At 36.2% G+C, this 18,463-nt stretch overlaps 1 protein-coding gene and 1 long non-coding RNA gene across 4 annotated transcripts in view; one reads left to right on the top strand and one right to left on the bottom strand.

Moving 5' to 3' along the window:
• fgfrl1b (fibroblast growth factor receptor like 1b) overlaps positions 1–18,463 on the top strand; it is a 45,916-nt gene that overhangs the window by 5,931 nt on the left and 21,522 nt on the right. The window lies entirely within an intron of this gene.
• Positions 9,417–15,359, bottom strand: LOC127494795 (uncharacterized). Of its 3 annotated transcripts, none has more exons than XR_007924977.1 (9): positions 14,751–15,359; positions 14,210–14,244; positions 14,048–14,095; positions 13,895–13,924; positions 13,728–13,762; positions 12,908–13,034; positions 11,420–11,495; positions 11,240–11,332; positions 9,417–11,111 (listed from the first exon to the last, which is right to left on the bottom strand). It is a non-coding gene; the product is annotated as an uncharacterized LOC127494795 (long non-coding RNA). The 3 variants fall into 3 exon arrangements; XR_007924976.1 differs by lacking the exon at positions 12,908–13,034 and adding an exon at positions 11,603–11,729; XR_007924978.1 differs by lacking the exons at positions 12,908–13,034; positions 13,728–13,762; positions 13,895–13,924; ... (1 more) ...; positions 14,210–14,244; positions 14,751–15,359 and adding exons at positions 11,603–11,729; positions 11,844–11,878; positions 12,385–12,629.

The raw sequence follows: 18,463 nt of genomic DNA, 5'->3' as shown, positions 1-18,463 counted from the left end.
GTCATTAATAAAGTAGGATCGCGTGGGTGCTTGAATCGAGATCGCGATCTTTTTACGATTAATCGTGCAGCTATAGCTAAGATAGAATTTTTTTATCCTTAAGAAAATTTTAATTATAATTTAATTTATTTAAACACAAAGACACATTTGTTCAAAAAACGACAGTTTAATAAAAAAAAAAGGCAATTTTATGTTTAGTTTTCTCCCCCCTGCTCTACCGAACCCATACTGAACCGTGACTTCAATACCGAGGTACGCACTGAACCGTCAGGTTTGTGTACTGTTACACCCCTAATATACAAGTACTTCCTTGAAAATAAATTCAAGCACAGCGCTACAACAACCACAATGAACTCTGTTAATCTGTGTGCACACTGTGCGATTTATAATAGTCATTTACGATTGTTGCTTGTCAGACTGTACGAACATGATCCTCATGTGGGATCTCAGCTGTCCTATATGTCAGACTGTACGACAGTCAAGACGCGTTAAAAATGGACGCGTGCTTGAAAACTTGTCCGGAGTTTTACTTCATCAACCCACACACATTCGGTGACAGTGAGCTGCATTACACGCGGGACTGAAATGGTGGCTAACAAAGAAATTTCTAGCGTTAATTTTGATCACGGCTTATCTTGAAAAACAAAGACAATTTGACGTTTGTCAGAACAGAAGTCACACTGCAGGACTGTGCGCCAAATCTTGTGACACTGCCAGAATTTCATCGGAGGTAAAATTTGATCGCAACGGTCATTAATCGGCTGTCTGTGAACATGTCAAACTAGCCATCAAAGACTACAGATTTTAGTCTAGGATTATAGGAATCTTTTAGGATTCTCAAAATTTGTCTCAGACGACCAAATCGTGGCCAAAATCGCACAGTGTGAACCTGCCTTTAGAGAGCTAAATTTTAAATGTGTGAATATTCAAATTGCAAATAAGATTTGAGAGTTAAGATTTGAGGACAAGCCATTAGTCCAAGGTGTTTCCCCACCTGCTGCCTGTGACATTGAGTTGTTACATATGTTTTTTTTTTCTGTGTTTTTTGTCTTTTCTGGAGCTTGACAGTCCCTAGTCACCATTCAGATAAAAAGAGCTGTGAAGAACTTTATACTTGCATATACTATAACCTGCAAATTTGTGCAGTTTCAATGAACTACACTTATCATTGTGCTCTGCATCTAATGTATCCTGTATTAGAGAAATTATGTACCTGGCACAGAGTTGAAAATGCCTAAGGATACAAACAGCTGTAACCAGAGCTGTTCTTATCTGCCTGTCTGTCTGCGTGCACAGGAGACAGTGTTATTGTCTGCCTGTCTGTCTGAAAGAGCTGCAAACTGTATGAGAGAAATGTCAGTATGTAGTTCACAGAATATTGCTTTTGAGAAAAACATTATGTTACATGTGTGTGTTAGTATGCATGTGTGCATGTGTTTGTAATTTGGCTGGGATTCAGAGATAATTATGATGTTGATGGCAGTGATTTCACTATTAACACATTTTCTTGCTGAAGTTTGTCTTGCCACAGGAAGTAAGAGTCGTTTAAGTGCACCTATGTGGCAACTGAGTTTTCAAAAAAGAATTATACTTCTTTTTGCGTGTGTGAGTGCACATGCACATGTGCATGTGTTCCTTGGCATTGTAAATGCTGAGCAAGTTAACCAGCACATTTCAATGGGAAGTAGTGTAGTTGTTAAATTTGAACATGATGTTCATAATATCAGGTCCTGCAGTCCAAACATGCACACACTAGAACATTAATGTCAGGACAGCATGAACCCAGTCTGGCAAAAACTAATGCTGTATTTTACCCCATATTTTTAATCCCAGATGAAAACCAGAACCATTAGCCCATTATTCTCCTCTGAAGTCTGAGGGCTTTTCTTTGTAGTTCATGATCTATGTTAAACGTGCACTCACATCACAAACGCTGTCGGTTTTGTGGGTGAAAAGTCAGTTTACGTAAACAAAGCAGCTAATGAGCTGCATTTGTCGGTGCTGTATTGCATCGACGCGGCTCTTTGAGTGTCGGTATTTATAGAGGAGGTATTAAAACACAAAGGAAGCGCGCCAAACCTTTGAACATTTTTTTTTTTTATAATCTGAGCTTAGTTAAAAGTTTCAGCACTTGAATAGTTCCTGGAGTTCAACCGTGTTTCATCCCCTGCTTGTCTATGTACCTGTGACATACCGAGTTGGAGTGTTTGCACAGGTGGGAGAGGGCAACTCTGAGAGAGACTGAATGAGAGAATGAGAGCTGCCATCCCACTTTTGTTCTCTCCATTCCAGTGGACTGAGCTTGTCGGAGCAGTGTCCTCATGCAAGACCAGGCCAATGCGTTCGTCATGTGCAATTTGCTCTGAATGGGAGGTTCCCTGTTTCAATATAGGAGGCTTTTTGGGTGTTTCTTTATCCCCTGTTTAAAAGAAGGATTAGCTTGTGTTTCACAGGATTACAGGTGTCCAACACAACCAGGATCAACCTCTCATTGTCAGCTGTGAGAGATGAACTTCACTGTCGCAAAGTGAATCCAGCATCCAATTTTTTGAGCTCTAGCATTCCAGGAATTTAAAACCTGGATGGAAGGGCCTCTTTTCTCACCATTATTGGTAACTTGTGTCCACTTTTCCTTGGGTCGTTGCAATAGTTCAAAGGTCAAGGACAGAAAATGCACAGAGAGAAAGCTCGGTGTCATAAAACAGGCTTCAAGTTTATTTCAGAATCTGAGAAAGAAAAAGGAAGAAAAAAGGAAATCGGGTTAACTTTTCGTGTTCTTAGAGTAACATAGGGTCAAAAGTGATTAATAACATCAGTTTTGCAAATGCGTTTTGTGCAGTCTTGTCTTTTTGCGAACAGCTGTGTCTGCTCTGGCACGCGATTCTGTCAGTGTCATTGCTACAGCAGTAGCTCACGCTGCAAGGCATAACTCAATAAGTAAACACTCATGAGAAAAGAGAGAGAGAAATAGAAAAAAGAAGCAGCAAAAAGAGAGCCAAAGCAGGATTAGAGGCCTTGCGTGTGATGGCTGTCGGCCGGGATTTTTGACACAAAGGCCGAGCTTAATAAGCAGGTGCTCATTACGGTGCTGGAGACCAGGTTACTCAATATTACCCCCGAAACCCTGCAGAGCTGCGGGTCTATTTACGAGGGTGGGTTTGGCGTGCTGCAGTGCCCTTTCCCTGTGGTCTAAATTGCTGGTGGTCCATATGAGGAGGAAATAAATAGGGAATGCTGTCCTACGCTGAAGAAATTGGAGATGCTGCTCTACATTGGGTTTGGGTTACTGAGGTTGTTAGATCGTAACCTCAGTTTGGGGGGTCTGAAATACTGAATAACAAAGCAGAAAACATATCCTCCGTTGTATATCATTTTGTTGAACTGCAGACTGGAGAACCATGGCAGCTTAATGACAGACAGGGACACTTTATGTGCATTTACAGCAATGGATGCTATCTCATCTCAAGCTCTCAAAATATCTCTATCGGGGTGAGGGTTGGGCGAGGTTGATAAGGGTGGACACTCTTGAACCAAATGCCCCAGCTGGCAGTTTAAATGTCAGGGGTTCATCTGAGATCCTTGGCATCAGCCCCTTTCTAGCAAGTGGGCTTAGCACGGTTATTATCGTAAGCTAAAGTAAAGCTATCATTAAGTTAAGTAAACTAAAAACAGTCATATAATATGTTATTTTAGTCATATAACATATTATATTATAATATATTATATTACATTATATTATATTATATTATAAATACAATCAAATGTAAATAGATAAATAATTTCTTTAATTTGTTTAATAATTTATTTAAACTATAACTGCAAAAAACAGTCCGTTTAAGGTAGCTACACAATTGTAGCTACAATCATGTTGCATTGTGGTCTATAGATCTGCCTGTTGTACATATTGACTAGACTCTCTCCCGCGGTCAAAATCGAGAGGTTGAGTGTCTGTCCAAATAAACCTCCCTCACCCACTTGATGAAGTTGAATGCACTTCAAAATAGCGGCGTGGATTCCCCCGAGGGGAGTGTATGGTTGTTTCTCAATAAGCTGTCTAATTCAGTAGTAAAGGCACTGATCAGGGTACCATTTTAAGGGCCATCTCAATCTCAGAATCCTTCCAGGGCAATGAAACGTTCGCTCCCTAAAAAGTGCACCGTGAAAATCAGGGAGCATCGATGCTCACCCTTAACGGAAGTTCTGAAGCGCAAAACTTAAATCACGTGAGCCAACTCACACATAATGACAAATGATAGATGTTTTTTAAAAATACAAAGCATTATTTTATTATATTTCACCAAAAACATACATCGCTAGACAGATAAGAAACATGATCTAGCTAACATTTATCATTTCTTTACAGCTGAAATATTGCATGTATATATAACAAGCAAAGTATTTATCATAATGTACTTTAAATAACATTACAAGTAATGTCAGAAAGAAATCAGCTCTGCTGCTGTTCATAAATACCAGTAGTGATGTTGTACAATGAGGACGTTGTCACATCGCTGGAAATACAGTCATCAGTGTCACATTGTGGCATGTAAAACATAAACGTCAGACGTTGTTATAGGAAACATGCTGAAAGCTGCTGTAGAAACAAAGTTGTATGTTGTTGCAAAGTGCCAGACGAGCAGAGAATGAAAATATAACAGAGATGTTTTGAAACTGGCGGAGACGACAGCACAGAATAAAACCGTACATACCGGCAGCATCCTACAGTTCTGCCACAGCCTAGGAAGATGCAGTAGTCCAGTGCACGGCGGCTACACAATGTCGTGTTGTAAGTAAGACAACGTCTGTATTGCAAACCCCTTTATGTTGCAGTTGTTGTCGTTTTTTGGCGTATGCCTACTAACACAACATCATTGTCATAGAAACCAATGCAGATATTCCTGAAAACGAAAGAACAGCATGCCATGGACACATAAATCGTATCTGAACAGTTGCAATACGCAATGTGCACATTAATTTAGATCAGATTCCAATAGGATACACAAATAGTCGGATTTGGACTGACGGTTTGAACGTAGCCTAAGAGTGGAGTTAAATGCAGCCCTAGTTTGTTTCTATGGTTACCGATTATCTTCACCTGTGTCTTGTTTAGTTACTCATTTACTTTCATATATAATGCCCTCATTTTCCCTAGTTCCTTGTTAGCTATTGTCTTTACTTTATGTGTAAAGTTGTTTTGTTTACGATTGTATGTTGGATAACCTTCTTTGTTTGGGATTGTTAAAGTGCTGCATTTAGGTCTACTTCTCACCTTACCTGCCTTATTAGTTTATATTTTAATTTATATTATATTAGTTTTATTTATAATAAATAAATACAGTATCTCACAAAAGTGAGTACACCCCTCACATTTCAGCAATCATTACTGTCCTCTGAAAATAACTCAACATACAGCCATTATTGTCAAAATAGCTGGCAACGAAAGTGAGTACACCCTAAGTGATAACAGTTGTATGTTGTTTAACCATGCAAAGCCACATGTCCTATTCATCATGTTCATGTTTTTGACTGCTTGACATAACCATACAAATGTGTGGATCTTGTATTAGATCAGTTAAAATTTGGTGCTTTGAGTACAATTCTCTCATACTGATTACTGGATGTTCAACATGGCACCTCATAGCAAAGAACTCTCTGAGGATTTGAGAATTAGAATTGTTGCTCTCCACAAAGATGGCCTAGGCTATAAGAAGATCGGTAACACCATGAAACGGAGTTACAGCACAGTGGCCAGGGTCATAGAGAGAGGTTTTCCAAGACGGGTTCCACTCGGAACAGGCCAAAGAAGTTGAATCAAAGAAGTTGAGACCTCGTGCTGTGCGTCAGGTGCAGAAGCTGGCTTCAAAAAACAGATGCATGAGTGCTGCCATCATTGCTTTAGAGGTTGCAGAAGCCGAAGGTCAGCTTGTCAGTGCTCAGGCCATACGCCACACACTGCAACAAGTCGGTTTGCATGGCCGTTGTCCCAGAAGGAAGCCTCTTCTGAAGCTGGCTCACAAGAAAGCCCACAAACAGTTTGCTGAAGACAACCTGTCCAAGAGCATGAATTACTGGAACCATGTCCTGTGGTCTGATGAGACTAAGATAAACTTGTTTGGCTCAGATGTTGTCCAGCATGTGTGGCGACACCCTGGTGAGGAGTACCAAGAAAATTGTGTCTTTCCTACAGTCAAGCATGGTGGTGGTAGCATCATGGTCGGGGGCTGCATGATTGCTGCTGGTACTGGGGAGCTCTTCATTGAGGGAAACATGGATTCCAACATGTACTGTGACATACTGAAGCAGAACATAATGCCCTCCCTTCAGAAACTGGGCTGAACGGCATGATAATGACCCCAATCACACAGCCAAGCTGACAGCTGCCTTGCTGAGGAAGCTGAATGTGAAGGTGATGGAGTGGCCAAGTATGTCTCCAGACCTGAACCCTATTGAGCACCTGTGGGGCATCCTCAAGCGGAAGGTGGAGAAGCACCATGTGTCTAACATCCAGCAGCTCTGTGATGTCATTATGGAGAAGTGGAAGAGGATCCCAGAAACAACCTGTGCAGCTCTGGTGAATTCCATGCCCAGGAGGATTAAGACATTGCTAGATAACAATGGTGCTCAGACAAAATATTGACACTTTGGACACAGATTTGACATGTTCACTTAGGGTATACTCACTTTTGTTGCCAGTTATTTAGACAATAATGGCTGTATGTTGAGTTATTTTCAAAGGACAGTAAATCTGTACTGCTATACAAGCTGCACATTGTCTACACTAAAGTATATCCAATTTTCATTTCTATAGTATTGTCTCTTGAGAACATACAATAAAATGGTTGCTGAAATGTGAGGGGTGTACTCACTTTTGTGAAATACTGTATATAAAAACAATGAAATGTTTTCTTAACCATCAAGCGTTCATAATATGATACAGGTAACAGTCTGATCTGTTTGTCAGTTTGTGAGAAGGCGCCACTACGCCATTTGAGAGTAAGATTGCTGGTACTGATTTAAAGTTCATCCAGCTGGTTTTGCCAGTTTTAAGGCAGTTTTTATCCAAATCCAAATTTTACATTTTATTTGCTATTTGGCCTACTAAATTCATTTAAAAGTCTTTGTAAACCCATGTTTGTCTTATACAGTACATGCTGGATATGCCTTTTGTGAAGGCTTTATTTTTCAAAGATTTTGCCTATTTTTGAAAACGGATTCCTTGACTATAATACCTTCACAAAATTTCAGCAAAATATTGTTTATAAATAAGAGTTCTTTGAAAACATTTAAAAAATCTTAGTGACCCAAAACTTTTGAACAGTAGTATACATTTGAGGTTTGAACATAGCTTTAAAATAAAACAGGAATTTGAAAATGCAAAAATGACAACGTCTTGGTGCTTAATTTGGTAATATGTACAGAATGTCACCAAGATTAAGACAAAGTGAGACAAGGCAGCCTGGGCTTTGCTGTGTTTAATTGAATTAATGGGTCATTGGATGATAGGCAGCTGCTCTGCATCCTCTTCAGGGCACAAAGAGCAGCACAAAACCAACAAGGAAGTCTGTGTGGAACCGCACACATGATGTCAGACTTCAGCAGTGCCTTATTGAGTTAGCTTGGCTCCAGAGGCAGCAGTTGGTCGAGTACAAAGTCTGGCTCAAGATCTGATTACACACAGTAGAGAGACAGCTGTGAGCAGTGGCGGTGACAGTACCACAACTCTGCATTCACATTACCAGAACTAAAAGAGAGGGAAGGTGTAAGTAAACCTGTTTACCTAGCCGTCCTCTGTTTGTGTCAGAGTAGGAGGCTCTGTACAAACAGTGTCAGGCCTCAATCTCTGCCACTATCTCTTTCCCTGATAAAAGAGTTGCATTCCATTGCCAAGACCAGCATTGCAGTGTTTGGTCTATCTGTCTCTATCATTGATCACATGCTGAGTCCTATAGCAGCTCTCCTCCCCTTTTCCAGGAGATTCAACATAGAAGAAGATAAAGCTGCTGTCTAGATCACATGGCAGTGGTAGATCAAACTCTAGATGACCTGGCAGAAGCTGCCATCTGATTGGCTGCCAGTGCTATTTCTATTTTTTACAGAAGAGTGTTGTGTGAGAACATCTAGATTCATGATGCATTTTTAAGTCTTCTGTTTTGTTTATTTTTAAATGAATTGGTAACACTTTACAATAAGGTTCAATTCATTAAAGGGATAGTTCACCCAAAAATAAAAACTGGCATCACTTATTTACACCACTTATTGTTCCAAGCCTTTCTTATGTACTGTTTTCTACATTTTGAGAATTTTGTGAATACAGTGGAATTCAGAGGGGTAAAATTTAGTTTGAACTTTAGCTTGTAACATTCTTCAAAATTCTTCAACATTCTTCTTTAAAAGCAGTAAAGAATCTTACCGATCCCAAACTTTTGAACGCAAGTGTAGATATTGTATAACATTAGCCTAGATCAGTGTTTCTCAAACTTTTTCTTCCATTCCCCACTTCTTCGGTGGGGAAGGGTTCCGAGCCCCACCTGTCCCCAATCGCCCCAACAAAATGGTAATAAACTAGGCTTTTAGTTTATCTGTTAAAATTTATTAACATTTATTTTATTAACATCACATTTTAAAAACATAACTTCACATAGCAGTATTAGAAACTTTCAAATAGAGAAAATAAAAGTGCAATTATATTATCACTTTGTATGAAAAGAGTTTGTTCAAAAGTAAATAAAAATAATTAAATTGAATTAGGAATGAACCCTTTCATGCGTGAGTTTAAATTAAAATATTCAAGCTGAGTTTTTTTTTTTTACGCAATCTTTTTAGAACGTTTCTCCTTACTGTTTCCATGGCGAGGCATCATACTTGTCCCGTCACACACCGCAGCCACAATAACACTGTATGACAGATGTATCGCTTTTATGTTTGGTTTTATATATATATATATCAGAGGTTGCGTTAGACTTGCGTTCCGCTGGACAGGATCGTAAAAAAAAAATCCATCATAATCAATAATTAGCCTACCCGTCATTTTAATTTTTATATATTTTAATGATAAGATTAATAGCTTCTGATTTTGTCCACATTTTCATTTTTATTCACGAACTTACAGGATAAGCAAATAGGCATAGGCTATGCATTTATTTATATTATGAAAAGAAAGTTAAAGACTGCGTCACTTTTCAGTTTTCATCTTGAACACTTGTCACGGATTGTGAGTGAATGCGATCATCCTTTCCTCTTTACTGCTGTACAGAACGAAATAAACATTCATGAAAATCAAAAAATATGTTGAAAGATACAGTAGCTTACCGAAATCTGTATCACGTCAGTTCAATCAGTGTTGCAAAAAATGTCACGTAACATTATACCTCAGAAAAGCCATTCGTTGATCATAAACTTATACACTCAAAAAAATATTTAACCCCAAAAGTTAAAACTTATGTAATTCAATTGCATATAAAATTTCCATCCAATTTAATCACATAAATCCAACGTAAAAAAGTTAACTTTTACTTAAGCTTCCCCATCATGTTCAGTTGACTTGAATGAATTAAATAAAGGTTATGTTAACTGATAAACTGCAATTTAAGCTTGTGTAATACATAAACCTTACTCTTTTCAAATAACTTATTCTTACTTGCTTTATATAACTATCTTACATTTCTTTATTTATATTAAATAAATGGTCAAACACGTGTTACATTTTATAAACATTTATTGTCACAATTGCTCCAGGAATAATAAGAAACATCCAATCTGACAAAAAAAAAATAGAACATAATGCAGTATTTCACAAATTAAGGCAACTGTTTACTGCAGTTTTGTGCCTTCTCCCAAACTAACACAATGGTTATGGCTGTGTGCCAACAAGTTCATAGATCAACATGGAACCAAATTTCAACATCAAACATTATTTTCACAATTTCAAGGTAATATTGGGATCTCACTGCATAGTATTGTCATCAGTTTGTGCTTTCACTTATCTAAAACTTGATACAGATCTGTAAATGGTTACATTCCTTGTAAACATTTGTTCAAACAAATAAACAATCAGGACACTTGGGGAAAAAAGAAAAGCAATCTGAAGGATTATAATTTACTTTACATATAACAGGTTTTCTGTTGTCCGTCAAATTTCAGCATTTAGGCATTCAGTAGCCCAAGTGTGCTACTCACAAGTTAACTTCCTGGACAAGGAATAGCACAAGGGCTAATATCTTTGGGTTTAGTCGCCCAAAAATGAAATTTCTGTCATTAATTACTCACCCTCATGTTGCTCCAAACCCCTAAGACCTTCGTTCATCTTCAAAACACAAATTAAGATATTTTGTGTGTACAACATCAACTGCGTAGGAGACTGACATAAAAGGGAAGACATTTTTGAATAAAGTCTTTTTTTTTTTTTTTTTTTTTTTTTTTTTTTGCGCACAAAAAGTATTCTCGTCGCTTCATACTATTAAGGTTGAACCACTGCAGTCATGTTGACTATTTTAATGATGTCTTTACTACCTTTCTGGACCTTGAAAGTGATAGTTGTATTGCAGTCTATCGGAGGCCAGATAGCTCATGGATTTCATCAAAAATATCCTAATTTGTGTTCTGAAGATGAACGAAGGTCTTACGGGTGTGGAACGACATGAGGGTGAGTAATAAATGACAGAATGTTCATGTTTTGGTGAACAAAAAATTTAATGTGTTTAAATGTATCAGAGAGGAAGCCAGAAGGTGCATTAGGTGCAGTCTCTTGATTTGAGTTAGTGTCATCGGTTCATAGTGTCATCGATTGTACTGTCTTCAAATCAACATTACAGAACAAGTTTAAAAGTTTTCAATGTCCTTCCAGGGGATGGAAACATCTGTGTGATGTCCTAAAGTCCAAATTCATCATTACCTTCTGGAAGAATTCAAATGTGAATTTGAGACTCTGAGCGTAACTTGAGTGAGTAGATCAATCTGAACAGCATTATTAATCCAAAGGAAAAACTCTTAAGTGTTGTAGCAGTTTTACACCCTCTGTTGCTACTCCAACATCGTCTGGCTAGTACTCAGCACTTTAAGGGTCACAGAGTGGTCTCAGAAATTCCTCCCTCATCTCCTTCAGGATTGCAGTCCTAAGCAAGTAAATGAATGAATGAATGAATAAATAAATAACACCATGTTTAGTTTCATTGAAATATTAGCAGCACACAGCAATATACTTTATTTAGGTCATTACAAAAAGTATGTATACAGTACAAACCTGGAATTTTTTGACAAGTGTTGTAATGTCCCCATTGAGATACACACACAGACTCTTTATGACACAGTCTCGTTTGATGTGTATGTCTTCGCACTGAAAAATATGACACATATTAAAAAACAGTGATTGATTATAGTTCAATCTTTGTAATTAGTTCCAAAGAACTGTAATGCAATTTACCACAACTTGCATCTGTCCAGCTGCTATGAACGGTGACAGAAGTGGCAGTCTTTATCCACATAAATTCTGCTTTTATCTGAGAGGAAAAAAGGAAAGGGAAGATGGAAGAGATAGAGGCCTACTGTAGAGGAAATTACTGTAATTTACAAAAAATGTCTTAATGTAAATAATGACAACACTTACTTCATTTACTGTGAACAGGTTGCCTGAATCTCTCCTCAAAATGTCAATGTTTAAGAATGTTTCAATTACTTAAACATACCGGATACTTCAGCGATACTTCTTCCACACACTTTACGTTGCCACAAATCTGAAAGTCAAAAAACAGAAAATCGACATTAACAATTTTACAAAGAAATGAAACGAGTAAATTTTAGTTTTAATACAAAAAATATGAGAAAAAAAAAATATATATTACACATACAGTAATTGAGTTATTGTCCCAAAATTATGAGGTTTCTGAAATAGTAAAGATGACATACACTTTGTTATTATTATTTTAATGTATTTTTATATACACAGTCAGTTGAACACATATCTCGAAATGATCAAATTTACCAATATTTGTGGACAGACATTTTAATGTGAAAGCCTATAAACGTTTACAATGTAGATAACATATATATTTAATGAAGTGTGTTTGAGCAACGTCTTGGCTTATTTGCAAAGCATTTAACGTTAGCAAAGATCGCTGAAATGACGAATCTGTTATTAAAAAAAATAATAATAATACGCGTAATCTGCCTGAATGCAAACATGATGCACAGTCAAGTCGACAGCATAGCGTTATATCTTACAATGATCAACGTTACAAATTCTACTCTTTTTATAGCTGAGAAGAACTAAAATATAAGTTAATTCGCCTTAGCAAAAATGTGCCTTCATGCTAGAACTAAGAAAACAAGATTGAATAAACATAAAAATGGATATTGTTTAAGTTTAAATCGTTAATAAACATATCTTACCTTGAAAACATCCACATCTATGCATCCAAATCCTCCTTTTCGCTGAGTCAGACAGTAGATCACCGTTGCCAGTTTGCCGCCTTCAGTTGTTGTTATTTGACTCCAGACTCCAATGAGCATGCGCAACACTTGCATTTGCGCCTTATGGCAATGAATTAAGTATAGTTTATGTAATTTGATCAGGTTGGTCTTGAATCCATTTCATTCATGTTGTATAAAAGTAATTTAGAATAATAATAGTTATTTTATACGTTTTTAAATACATTTTATTTGAATGGTTTGCTTAATTTCAATTAGTGGCAAGAATCATTTTTTTGAGTGTAGTCAGCGAGAAAAATAACAAAACTTAATTATGTAAGTAAGCATAAGTAACTTTATTATTATAAAATTGACTTAACTCTGTGTAATCAAGCGCATCGTTTTCATTTTATTCTGGAGACTGAACTCACGCTCTGCTGCTGGAGCGCACTCACCACCTACTGGACAGGGGTGGGAATTACAGTTACAAGCTACATAACGATACTTCATTTACTGTGAACAGGTTGCCTGAATCTCTCCTCAAAATGTCAATGTTTAAGAATGTTTCAATTACTTAAACATACCGGATACTTCAGCGATACTTCTTCCACACACTTTACGTTGCCACAAATCTGAAAGTCAAAAAACAGAAAATCGACATTAACAATTTTACAAAGAAATGAAACGAGTAAATTTTAGTTTTAATACAAAAAATATGAGAAAAAAAAAATATATATTACACATACAGTAATTGAGTTATTGTCCCAAAATTATGAGGTTTCTGAAATAGTAAAGATGACATAACAAAACTTAATTATGTAAGTAAGCATAAGTAACTTTATTATTATAAAATTGACTTAACTCTGTGTAATCAAGCGCATCGTTTTCATTTTATTCTGGAGACTGAACTCACGCTCTGCTGCTGGAGCGCACTCACCACCTACTGGACAGGGGTGGGAATTACAGTTACAAGCTACATAACGATACTTCATTTACTGTGAACAGGTTGCCTGAATCTCTCCTCAAAATGTCAATGTTTAAGAATGTTTCAATTACTTAAACATACCGGATACTTCAGCGATACTTCATTTACTGTGAACAGGTTGCCTGAATCTCTCCTCAAAATGTCAATGTTTAAGAATGTTTCAATTACTTAAACATACCGGATACTTCAGCGATACTTCTTCCACACACTTTACGTTGCCACAAATCTGAAAGTCAAAAAACAGAAAATCGACATTAACAATTTTACAAAGAAATGAAACGAGTAAATTTTAGTTTTAATACAAAAAATATGAGAAAAAAAAAATATATATTACACATACAGTAATTGAGTTATTGTCCCAAAATTATGAGGTTTCTGAAATAGTAAAGATGACATAACAAAACTTAATTATGTAAGTAAGCATAAGTAACTTTATTATTATAAAATTGACTTAACTCTGTGTAATCAAGCGCATCGTTTTCATTTTATTCTGGAGACTGAACTCACGCTCTGCTGCTGGAGCGCACTCACCACCTACTGGACAGGGGTGGGAATTACAGTTACAAGCTACATAACGATACTTCATTTACTGTGAACAGGTTGCCTGAATCTCTCCTCAAAATGTCAATGTTTAAGAATGTTTCAATTACTTAAACATACCGGATACTTCAGCGATACTTCTTCCACACACTTTACGTTGCCACAAATCTGAAAGTCAAAAAACAGAAAATCGACATTAACAATTTTACAAAGAAATGAAACGAGTAAATTTTAGTTTTAATACAAAAAATATGAGAAAAAAAAAATATATATTACACATACAGTAATTGAGTTATTGTCCCAAAATTATGAGGTTTCTGAAATAGTAAAGATGACATACACTTTGTTATTATTATTTTAATGTATTTTTATATACACAGTCAGTTGAACACATATCTCGAAATGATCAAATTTACCAATATTTGTGGACAGACATTTTAATGTGAAAGCCTATAAACGTTTACAATGTAGATAACATATATATTTAATGAAGTGTGTTTGAGCAACGTCTTGGCTTATTTGCAAAGCATTTAACGTTAGCAAAGATCGCTGAAATGACGAATCTGTTATTAAAAAAAATAATAATAATACGCGTAATCTGCCTGAATGCAAACATGATGCACAGTCAAGTCGACAGCATAGCGTTATATCTTACAATGATCAACGTTACAAATTCTACTCTTTTTATAGCTGAGAAGAACTAAAATATAAGTTAATTCGCCTTAGCAAAAATGTGCCTTCATGCTAGAACTAAGAAAACAAGATTGAATAAACATAAAAATGGATATTGTTTAAGTTTAAATCGTTAATAAACATATCTTACCTTGAAAACATCCACATCTATGCATCCAAATCCTCCTTTTCGCTGAGTCAGACAGTAGATCACCGTTGCCAGTTTGCCGCCTTCAGTTGTTGTTATTTGACTCCAGACTCCAATGAGCATGCGCAACACTTGCATTTGCGCCTTATGGCAATGAATTAAGTATAGTTTATGTAATTTGATCAGGTTGGTCTTGAATCCATTTCATTCATGTTGTATAAAAGTAATTTAGAATAATAATAGTTATTTTATACGTTTTTAAATACATTTTATTTGAATGGTTTGCTTAATTTCAATTAGTGGCAAGAATCATTTTTTTGAGTGTAGTCAGCGAGAAAAATAACAAAACTTAATTATGTAAGTAAGCATAAGTAACTTTATTATTATAAAATTGACTTAACTCTGTGTAATCAAGCGCATCGTTTTCATTTTATTCTGGAGACTGAACTCACGCTCTGCTGCTGGAGCGCACTCACCACCTACTGGACAGGGGTGGGAATTACAGTTACAAGCTACATAATCTGTCAAAATGACGGACGGGCTGCAGATTTTTTCCGTCACTGCTAAAAAAATTCCATCAATGACGGAAAATTTTCAGTTAACGTGAAAATATATATATATAAAATGTCACATTACCGCCGGTGACACTCCACGACCGCGGTGGCGCGGTTGTCATGCCTACCGTCACAGCCCTAGTATCTGATATGAATAAAACACGTCGGCAAATTATATTTGAATTGTTATTGCTGCTTCCATAGACATCAGTGTGTACTTTACAAACTCTAAATGTATTGTTGTACTAGTACTTATGGATTTTATGTCTATATTTATGTTTATGGATTTTACTAGCACTTATGTCTGAAACCTAAAATAAACATTATGTTATTGAAAACACTGCATAGTTGTGATATACGAGAAGTGCTGAGCGCGCGTCCGTCTCTGGCCAAAGCGCGAAAGCAGAGTTTGAATCTTGCAGTTAAGTAACGTCTCTGAACATTCTAATTCACGTATGTGGGACCGTACTCTCAGGGGCACAGAAATAAAAATCCCGTATGTGGGACCGTACCGTTCAAAAGGTTAATAGAGATGGGCACAAAAGTGACCAAATTTCCTCCGGTTTGTCGCGCCCCACTTGTCATGTCTCTATTCCCCACTAGTGGGGCGCGCCCCACACTTTCAGAAACGCTGGCCTAGATTAAATGCTGTAAAAGCATTGTTCATTTTTAATTCTTTGTGACTAATGCATTAACTAATGTTAACAACTTGAACTTTATTATAAAGTTCTATCAGCATATGTGTTCCCTGGGAATCAAACTCATGACCTTAATGTTAGTAGCACCAAGTTAAGCTACAGGAACTAAAATGCTGTTACATGTTTTGTTCAATTCCTTCTAAACGTTTTTAGTATGCGGTCATAAGCTATGTTGAGCAGACTCGTAACAGCGGCAGGTGATTTACAGCTAAAATAATCACCCGGAACACTGACAGAAATGTGCAGCGCAGGCTCTTGCTCTGACTATGGGCTGGACTGTTTTGGATGTTGTGTACACACGTCCTTTGGCAGCACCGGTTAGTTAACTGGCTGCCATGCCTGGACAGTTCATCCAAGTCTTCAGTGTTACTCCTGCACCTTCTTCTCTTACACACTGCCCTCTCTTTCTCTCTCTTTCCATCTCTCTCGGCCTTTGATGGTCATGTCACTTCCTCCATTCTAATCATTTATCCATGCAGCATGCTGTCAAGGTCCGTTTGAAGCTCTTCTTGTGACACCAGTGATGTTCATCTAAAGATGTGGAGGCTTCCCAGGCTTCAAAGTTCACTGCGGTCTGTAAGACCTGTTCATAAATCCTTTGAGAAATCGAAAAACCATATCAAGATGTCTGAGACAAAACGGGCCAGTGAAGAAGTGCATGCTTGGTAGCTGGCAATTCATATAGTTAGGATTTCTTTTTGACAGTAAATATTTAAGTATTTAAAGATATACTCAATAATTAGCCAAGTGATTCATGCAATTGTAGTCATTTATTGTAATAAATGTGTATGAACTTTATGGAGCATCAATCCATTGATCTTGTCCTCAACAATGTCTCGATGCTGAGGGTGTTGGGAGGTCTGTCAAAAATGCATTGCATGCAATGCCTGCACATGGATGCAAGATGATGTCTCTCTCTTTTTCTTTGTTTCTGTTTTTGTTTTGCTTTCATTTTCTTTGTCTAGAGTCTATAGTTTGACATGAACATTAATGTTGCTAAGATAGAGTTTGGTTTTAATTAGGTGTAACTATTTTTAGCAGTATTTTTCAGTATAATAAAATATAACTTTATTTAATAGATCTCAACTCTGTCCTTTTTTGTTTGTTTGTTTAATTGTTTGTTTGTTTGTTGAATTGCATTTTCAGACTGTCTAAATCATGAAAGGGTAACACTTTAGTATAGGGAACACATATTCACTATTAACTACGGCTTTTCCCTCAATAAACTCCTAATTTACTGCTTATTAATAGTTAGTAAGTTAGTTGTTCAGTTTAGGTATTGGGTAGGATTAAGAATGTAGAATATGGTCATGCAGAAAAAGGCATTAATATGTGCTTAATTAGTACTAATAAACAGCCAATATTCTAGTAATATGCATGCTAATAAGCAACTACTTAAAATACCCTAAAATAAAGTGTTACCCATGAAAGAAATATCTGATGCTAGCTAAGAATTTAACCAAAACAGTATACCATTCAAAAGTTTGAGGTTGATAATATTTTATAATATTTTTGAAAGTTTTTTTTTATGCTCACCAAGGCTGAATTTATTTGATCAAAAATACAGTCTTCAGTGTCACATGATCATCCATATATGCTTATTTGGTGTTCAAGAAACATTTATTATTATAATTTATGTGCAAACCATTATACATTTTTCTTGATTTTATTGTTGAATAGAAATTTCTAAATGTTGCATTTATTTAGAAAAGGAATCTTTTGTAACACTTTAAATGTCTTTACTGTCACCTTTTAATGCATCATTGCTGCATTAAAAAGTATTAATTAAAAAAATCTTACTGATTCCAAACTTTACTGAGGTCAACTAGTTTTTCCAGGTTTTAAAAAATAAATAAATAAAAAATAATTTAATAAAAGTTTTAATTTAATTTTTTTAACTGTGGTGCTGCAAAGGGATTGCATTTAGAGACTCAACCTCTCCGAGAAGGTTATAACATTTTATGGTACTTTTTATGGTTCTTTTTTTTTTACATTTTACAAATCCTTACCTCAACCTAAAATACTTAATTTTCTGCCTAAATGTCTACTTTTACAGTAGACCCTGATTCTCAGCACACAGTGATGTTATTTCCAGATTTCGGTAACACTTTACAATAAGGTTCATTAGTTAACATTAGTTAACATGAACTAATAATGAACTGCACTTATACAGAATTTATTAATCTTTGTTAATGTTAATTTCAACATTTACCAAATCATTATTAAAAATCTTGTTAACATTAGTTAATGCACTGTGAACTAACATGAACAAACAATGAACAACTGTACTTTCATTAACTAACATTAACGAAGATTATTAAATACAGTAACAAATGTATTGCTCATGGTAAGTTTATGTTAGTTAATACATTAACTAATGTTTAATTAAAGAACCTTATTGTAAAGTGTTACCGAGATTTCTTTTGCCACCCTGTCTGCCATCAGCTTCAACCAGACATGTTTT

This window comes from Ctenopharyngodon idella, chromosome 14 (genome assembly GCF_019924925.1).
Source record: "Ctenopharyngodon idella isolate HZGC_01 chromosome 14, HZGC01, whole genome shotgun sequence".
Lineage (NCBI taxonomy): Eukaryota > Metazoa > Chordata > Actinopteri > Cypriniformes > Xenocyprididae > Ctenopharyngodon > Ctenopharyngodon idella.
Note: the sequence above shows the minus strand (reverse complement) of the source record. Positions and strands in the feature narration are given on the sequence as shown.